Raw genomic sequence first — 8,335 nt, 5'->3', positions numbered from 1 at the left:
TTCTTAAATAAAATTCTTAATACAAACAGACCCTAAGGAGGTTTAGGCTTTATTGGAATGGAGAATTTGTTTGAGAAAAGAAAGGGAAAGAAAAAGTTTTAAAAAATGTATTTTTCATTGTATTTTTTATATTAAAAATACTATTAACATAAATTTATCTTACGCAAAACATAAAAATAGAAATTCTTTCATATTTACACAACTTTCCTATTATTATTTTTTTTAAAAAAATTAATAGTTTGATGTAAAACGACGTCGTTTTATGTGGGCAACCTGCGTCATTTCCGCCCCGCCTGCTCTTCAACTCTGGAACTCCCCCCTGGACTTCCCCGCAAAGCCCACAGCGTTCGATCAACTCAGCCACAATCGGTGTTCTGATCCGAAGATCCTTTGCAGAGTTGGGTTTCTTCTCGATTCAGGTTTCGGTTCTACCTTTCTCTATCTGTATGTTTGTGTGGAGGTTGTGTTTGGTCACCGGGAAAATGTTGGAAAGGGGAAGTAGTTAGAAAATAGTGTATCTTAGGTTTTTCTATTGTTTGACTGAGAATGTAGGCGATGAAAGGCGAATTTGAGCTTTCGTCTTAGGTCTTACATTGTTTCGAACATGAGAAATAACCACAGTCTTCGTATTCAACTGCTTTGCGATTTATTAATGGACAGAGGTTGAATTAAATAAGATGATATTCTTCTTTTCTTCTGTTGCAATAATAGTTTAATTAGGGTTTTTGTTAAAGGTGCTTTGAGAGATCAAGACTAGTGTAGAATTGAACGCTGAAGGTAAAACTGGTGAACGGAAATTTGAAATGATATAGAATTGTGAATTTTCGGCTGTGGTGCTTATATATTGTTAACGTAACCAAAACGGCTCGAGGGGACGGAAGATGGAAATCATAAATAATCGAACAATTCGTCTATACGAATATTTAACGTTCTGTTTTGATGCCAGATGGGAATGATCTTGAAACTGTTGACATTTTTCAGTATGACATCTGGGAAGAATATTTGTATAACATGTGAGCTGATTTCCAATTTCCCAGCTTTAACCTAAAGCGTTGTAGACGCTAAACAATGCGATCTCCTGTTTTAAATGTTCCTCTTTTTCTATGACCCTCTCTCATCTATTGGCGCCTGTCCTCGAGGACCCTTTTTTTTTTTTTCATTTAGTTCATAGTGTTACCATTTTGTTCTTGTTACCTAGCTGTAGCCTTTATTAGTATGATCATTGCCGCTACCACATGGTTATCTTTACGGGAAAATCCATTGGTGCTTATTTCCTTGGCCCATTTTAGATTTCAGAGGCATAAGAATGATTGCCATCATTTTTTTTTTTTTTTCGTTTATCTTTTCTCTGTGGCAACCAGGAAAAAAAGAATGTCATTACTCTGCTTCTATTGTGCAATGGAGATTCTTCTCCCTCCTATCTGCTCCCCCTCTTACTTTCAAAGATTTTTTGACACACCTCTTTTTGTTGAAGCAGATGCTATGCTCAACAGCCTCTGAAACTAACATAGGAGTTATATCTTGGAGATTCCTCTCAATTGACAACCGTGCAAGTCCTATCGACCACTAGATCCACTACAGTATCATAGTGGCCATTACTAGTCATTATGGACCACTTTAGACTGTTATGAGTAGCCGTGCTGCCAAATTGGCTGTGAATTGGATTTTCAGCTCCATTATTGCATTTTTTGCACTTTTTCCTTTATTCCATTCAATTTTTTTAAACTATGTTTATTTTAATTAATAGTTGTTTTATGATTTTGCTGGATTACTTTATATCTGGCTTGAATTTCTTTTCGAACTAGCTCTCAAATAAATTCAAATAAATTAAAATTGTTTAGAAGTTTAGTATTTAATATTTTGGGATCTAAACATATGAATCAATATGTTTTAAAAAAATTTTTAGTGCATAAATGCAATCATAGATGCTGTATCTGTTAAGCGTTACATAACATTTGTGTGTTGGGGTTTTACAGATCAAGTAATTAATAGATAAAAATAAATAAAGCACACACATACCAAAATTGACACCAGAGTTACGTGGTTCGGCCAAATTCCGGCCTACGTCCACGGGAGCGAGAGATTACTATATACTGAGAAAAATACAGAGGAGGAGGAGGATACAATCACTCAACTCTCACTCAACTCTCTTTATGCAAGCTGTAACACACCACACTCACTTCACTCTTAGCTTATTGCATATACAACTCCACACACATATATATATATATATATACACAAGGGGGAGCAAAAATTCAACGGACGGTGGCTAAATGTCAACATGTCCGGCAGAGTAGGTGGAGCAGCAAAGGGTGACAGAGGAGCAGCCGGCGCCGTAGATGTTGAAGGGGCAGCAGCCGTCTGCTTTGACTGGGTATGGATCCATCAATTCTCCCCCTCCATACCCATAGGAGGAGAATAATATGTTAATCTTCAATTGACGTCCATCCCAGCTATATCCTTGCATAGCTGGAGCTTCTCATAAGTTACCCCCTTTGTTAACATGTCTGCCGGATTCTCTTTAGTATGAATTTTGACTAACTTCAACAGTTGTTGTTCCATCACTTTGCGTATCCAATGATAGCGAATGTCAATATGTTTTGTTCGGGAATGGTACATTGAATTCTTGCTCAAGTCCAGTGCACTCTGACTATCACAATGTACCTTGTATTCTTCCTGTTTGACTCCTAACTCTTGAAGAAACCGTTTTACCCACAACATCTCCTTCCCAGCTTCCGCTGCGGCAATATATTCTGCTTCTGTTATGGATAGGGCAACACGCTTTTGCAATTTTGACTGCCATGATACAGCTCCCCCTGCAAAGGTGAACAAAAAACCTGATGTGGACTTTCTTCCATCAAGATCACCAGCTATGTCTGCATCAGTGTAACCCTCCAAGATTGGTTCAGCTTCCCCGAAACATAAGCATAATCCCGATGTACCTTTCAAGTACTTGAGAATCCATTTCACAGCTTCCCAATGGTCTTTCCCTGGATTGGAAAGAAACCTGCTCACAACGCCTACAGCGTGGGCAATGTCTGGTCTCGTACACACCATTGCGTACATCAAGCTTCCAACTGCTGATGAGTATGGGACTATTGACATTTCTTCCCTTGCTGAGTGAGACAACTTCTTGCTTAGCTTGAAATGATTAGCCAGTGGAGTACTTACTGGCTTGGCACTTTCCATGTTGAATTTTTTGATTACTCGTTCAATATACTTCTCCTGTGATAACCATAACTTTCTGGCTTTCTTGTCGCGACTGATCCTTATGCCTAGGATCTGCTGAGCTGGGCCTAAGTCCTTCATTTCAAAAGACTTAGACAACTCCATCTTTAACTTGTTGATTTTGCTTGCATCCTGACCAATGATCAACATGTCATCAACATAGAGTAGTAGTATGACAAGACTACTATCAGGGAATATCTGAACATATGCACACTGATCTGCTGCAGTTCTCTTATATCCGTGACTCACCATGAAAGAGTCAAATTTTATATACCATTGTCTCGGTGCTTGCTTAAGGCCGTAGAGACTTTTCTTCAACCTGCAGACTAGGTGTTCCTTCCCTGGAACTTCAAATCCTTCTGGTTGCTCCATGTAGATGTCTTCTTCCAAGTCTCCATGTAGGAAGACTGTCTTCACATCCATTTGTTCAAGCTCTAGATTTAACTTGGCTACTAATCCGAGTATGACTCGAATTGTTGTCATTTTCACTACTGGCAAAAATATCTCGTCAAAGTCAACTCCTTTCTTCTGTTCGAAACCTTTGACGAACAATCTGGCTTTATGCGTCACAATTTGTCCACTACCATCTTTCTTAAGCTTGAACACCCATTTGTTCCTTAGTGCTCTCTTCCCTTTAGGAAGTCTTACCAGCTCATACGTTTGATTCTTGTGTAAAGAATTCACCTCTGCTTTCATAGCTTCTATCCATTTAGCTTTGTCGGTATGAGACTGGACCTCTTGGAAACTTTCTGGCTCCCCTTCATCAGTGAGTAAAAGATATTCTGATTCTGGATATCTTCTCGACGAAATTAGAACACGACCTCTTTCAGATCTTCTGAGCTCAACTTCTTCTGGAGGAGGATATACGTCATCATCTGACTGATGTGATGATTCTGCAATTTCTGGTGGAGGGGGTTGTTGCTCCCCCTGCTCAACACCGTCTACATCTGTTTCCAGATGATCATCCTGCAATTATCCATGGTTTGTGGGAGAATATGATGGTGTAGGATCCGTTACAATGACTGGAGCACTATAACTAGGCTGGTTAGACTTTGTTTGTGGTTCAAAGTCCTCAAACACCTGGTTTTCATGGAAAATCACATCTCTCGATATGATGACCTGCTTCCTCTCTGGATCCCATAATCTATAGCCGAATTCATCATCTCCATAACCAATAAAGATACATGGAATGGACTTCACATCGAGCTTTTGCCTCTGCTCATTAGATATATATGCAAAAGCTTTGCACCCAAACACTCTTAGATGAGTGTAAGAAACTTTTCTTCTGGTCCATTCTTTCTCTGGAATTCCAAAGTTAAGTGGTGCTGACGGTGATCTGTTAATAAGGTAACATGCGGCACGAATAGCTTCCCCCCAGAATGGCTTAGGTAATTTAGCCATACTGAGCATGCTTCTAACTCTCTCCATAATGGTCCGATTCATTCTCTCAGCTACACCATTATGTTGTGGGGTACGTGGGACCGTCTTTTCATGCCTAATACCACGTTCAGTACAGTATGCTCTGAACTCGTTGGAAGTATACTCGCCTCCATTGTCTGTCCGGAGGCACTTCAATTTCTTCCCTGTTTGCCTCTCCACCATAGCATCAAATTCCTTGAAATATTTAAAAACTTGGTCCTTTGTTTTCAAAAAATATACCCACACCTTCCTTGAAGCGTCGTCAATAAAGGTAACAAAATACCTGTTGCCGCCGATTGATTCTACGTCAATGGGTCCGCATACATCAGAATGTACCAAACTCAATGGTTTTGACCTTCTCTTCATAGAGGAACTAAATGAAACTCTATGCTGTTTCCCAAATAAGCAATGATCACATGAGTTTAAGATAATACCTTTTGTGATTTTGATAAATGCCTTCTTCGCCAGTGTAAGGAGCCCTTTTTCTCCCACGTGTCCGAGTCTCTTGTGCCATAGGTTTGGTGATGCTTCATCTTCCACTGCATTGATGGCATCAGTACAAATCTTCACCTGTGTTTTGTACAATGTGCAGCAAATGCGTCCTCGTGCTATTGTCAAATTACCTTTTGATAATTTCCAAGCACCTTTCCCAAAGTAGCTTTCATAGCCCTGTTTATCAAGGGTTGCACCAGAAACAAGGTTTAGCCGAAGGTCTGGGACATGTCGCACATCCTTTAGTGTTATGGTGCAACCAATATTTGGTCACAATCTGCACGTCTCCGATTCCCACGATCTGAGAAGAACTAGTGTTCCCCATCTTTACTGTACCAAAATCTCCAGATTTATACATCGTGAAGAATTCTTTGTGGGGAGTGGCATGGTAGAAGGCTGCTGTGTCTACCACCCATTCAGTGTTGTGGTTCCCAATATGACAACATGCATCTTCATCAATTGAGAAAACTGATATATCTTGAGTTAAGGTGACCGAGTTCTCACCTTCCTCCTTCTTTTGTTGCTGGCGGCTTTGACCATGATCCCGTCGAAATTTTTGACAATCTTTCTTCATGTGGCCTTCAATGCCACAATAGTAACAAGAGATTTTCCCTCTCTGCCAATTTTTACCATCACTGAGTCTGCCGCGATCCTGGGATCTTCCTCTAGATTTGCTTCTACCTCTGCCTCTACCTCGACTTCTGGTACTGGTACTTTCTTGAGGTCGGCCTCTGGTTTCAGTAACAAAGGCTTGTGACTGATCTGCACCTGTTTCTTTTCTCCTGGCCTCTTTGTTGAATAAGGCATCTTTTACCATCGCCATGGTAAGTTTGCCGTCAGGAGCTGAATTACTGAGAATGATGACCAATGTCTCCCAGCTGTCTGGTAAGGAGCTAAGAAGCAACAATGCTTCTGCTTCATCGCCAAGATCCATCTTTACTGATGAAAGCTGATTTACTAGATTTTGAAACTCACTAGTATGTTCAGCTATAGAGGTCCCGCTTCTTAACTTCAGATTAACAAGCCGTCTCATTAACATGGCTTTGTTGCGAGCAGTCTTGGCTTGGTACATGTTTTCCAGCTTCTCCCAAAGACTATAAGCATCAGTCTCTTGTGCGACGTGATGATATACCTTGTGGTCAATCCATTGTCTAATTTGACCAATGGTCTTTCTATTCATTTTTCTCCAATCATCATCTTTAACGGAATCTGGTTTCATACCTTTATAATCCAAAGGATCTGTCAGATCCTTACAATTAAGGAGATCCTCCATCCGAGACCTCCACAGAGTGTAATTGGAGGTTGTGAGCTTGATCATAGTACCCGAGTCCGACTCCTCCATTGATTTTAAGCACTATCTTGCTTGTACAGAAAAATTAGGGCAGAATCTCAAGAAACCGAATGTACAGTTGCATCCGGAACGTTCAAAAACCCTAGAAATGGCTTAAGTTGTTCGAAAAAAGGACCTAAAATGGCTTTAAAAAACCTGGTCAAACTTCAGTCAAAATTGGTCAACTCTTGGTCAACTTATGCTGACGTGGCGTTTGGGCCCACTGTGGGGTCCACTGATGACGTGGCGTGGGACCCGAGCTAACGTGGCAGGTGACTCAGCTGCTGACGTGGCGCTGATCGGGTTGCTGATTAGGCGCCACGTGTCGCTGACTGGCGCGGGTCTCGGATGACGTGGCCGCTGACGTGGTCGGCGACGTGGCGCTGACGCGTCAGGCTGACTGGACGCTGACGCGGCGCGGGTCCCGGCGACGTGGCATCGTCTTCCTCCTGCTAATGTGCGCTGGACGTTCGCCGGCGCGTGAAAGCGCGTGACGCTACTTCCCGAAGAGTAGCCGGCGCGTGGAGGCGCGTGTGGGCACGTGGAAACGTCCCCTGGACGTTGGTGGTGCGTGTAGGCGCGTGCGACGTCCTCTGATGCTGTTTGGAGCTCCGGTTGACACTATTAGCTTCGTCTGGATGAGAGGAGTTCGGTGGTAGCCTCAAAATTAAATTTTGAGCTACTGGACAGAGGCTCAAAATCTGGGAATTTTCTCCGATCTGAAATTCTACTCCAACAATACGCTCTGATACCACTTTGTTGGGGTTTTACAGATCAAGTAATTAATAGATAAAAATAAATAAAGCACACACATACCAAAATTGACACCAGAGTTACGTGGTTCGGCCAATTCTGGCCTACGTCCACGGGAGCGAGAGATTACTATATACTGGGAAAAATACAGAGGAGGAGGAGGATACAATCACTCAACTCTCACTCAACTCTCTTTATGCAAGCTGCAACACACCACACTCACTTCACTCTTAGCTTATTGCATATACAACTCCACACACATATATATATATACACAAGGGGGAGCAAAAATTCAACGGACAGTGGCTAAATGTCAACATGTCCGGCAGAGTAGGTGGAGCAGCAAAGGGTGACGGAGGAGCAGCCGGCGCCGTAGATGTTGAAGGGGCAGCAGCCGTCTGCTTTGACTGGGTATGGATCCATCATTGTGATGGCTGGACTCTTACCATTTTGCTAACTGCCACACTTTTTAAAACCATGGACTGTACGCAGTGATGACAAATTTTTAAAATTTATCATACAACATTATGTTTTTATGTGGGAAATATGAACTATACCTTTCATAAGCTGCAAGTGCAATTGTTTTCCAGTGTATTTATTTTCCATTTTCTTATCAATGAATTGAATCTCATGATGATACTGCAGCTCTTACTCGAAGACAAACCTGGCTGGCTTTTCCATCTCTTTATTTTTTTAAAGAATATATTTGGGGTTTATGGGTAATGAGGAACATGGTGGTAGATTTCTTCTGAAGCCGAGTCGAAGATGATGCAAAATTTATTTCTTTGCTTTTTTATTAATGTGGAAAGGAAGATGATTTAATAGTAGAGAAAAAGGATTCGTGTATCCAGTTGGTCAATGATTTGATAAAGTTGCATTTTCCCCTATCTTGCTTTAATTTCTATCAAAAGAGGTTCTGATATTTTGTCTAGTCTTAGTTATGCTGACTACTGATGTAGAAACTTTTAGAATGTGGCACGAGTCTTCTTGAAAAGAGCAAGAAGTTGAGTTATGCTAACCTAATCTTTATCACCATGAGGCATACGACATTACGATACTGACTGCCCTAAAGAAACCTTCCTTATGTAAGAAACCTTCCAGCTGTTTTAATTA

At 41.2% G+C, this 8,335-nt stretch overlaps 1 long non-coding RNA gene across 1 annotated transcript; it reads left to right on the top strand.

Annotated features, from left to right (window-relative positions):
- The first annotated feature begins 308 nt into the window (after nucleotides 1–308).
- Nucleotides 309–8,107, top strand: LOC131149032 (uncharacterized). The gene is made up of 2 exons (XR_009135112.1): nucleotides 309–419; nucleotides 7,868–8,107. It is a non-coding gene; the product is annotated as an uncharacterized LOC131149032 (long non-coding RNA).
- The last annotated feature ends 228 nt before the right edge of the window (nucleotides 8,108–8,335 follow it).

The sequence above is a fragment of the Malania oleifera genome, chromosome 2 (genome assembly GCF_029873635.1).
Source record: "Malania oleifera isolate guangnan ecotype guangnan chromosome 2, ASM2987363v1, whole genome shotgun sequence".
Taxonomy (NCBI): Eukaryota; Viridiplantae; Streptophyta; class Magnoliopsida; order Santalales; family Ximeniaceae; genus Malania; species Malania oleifera.
This window is presented reverse-complemented; position numbering and strand designations above follow the sequence as displayed.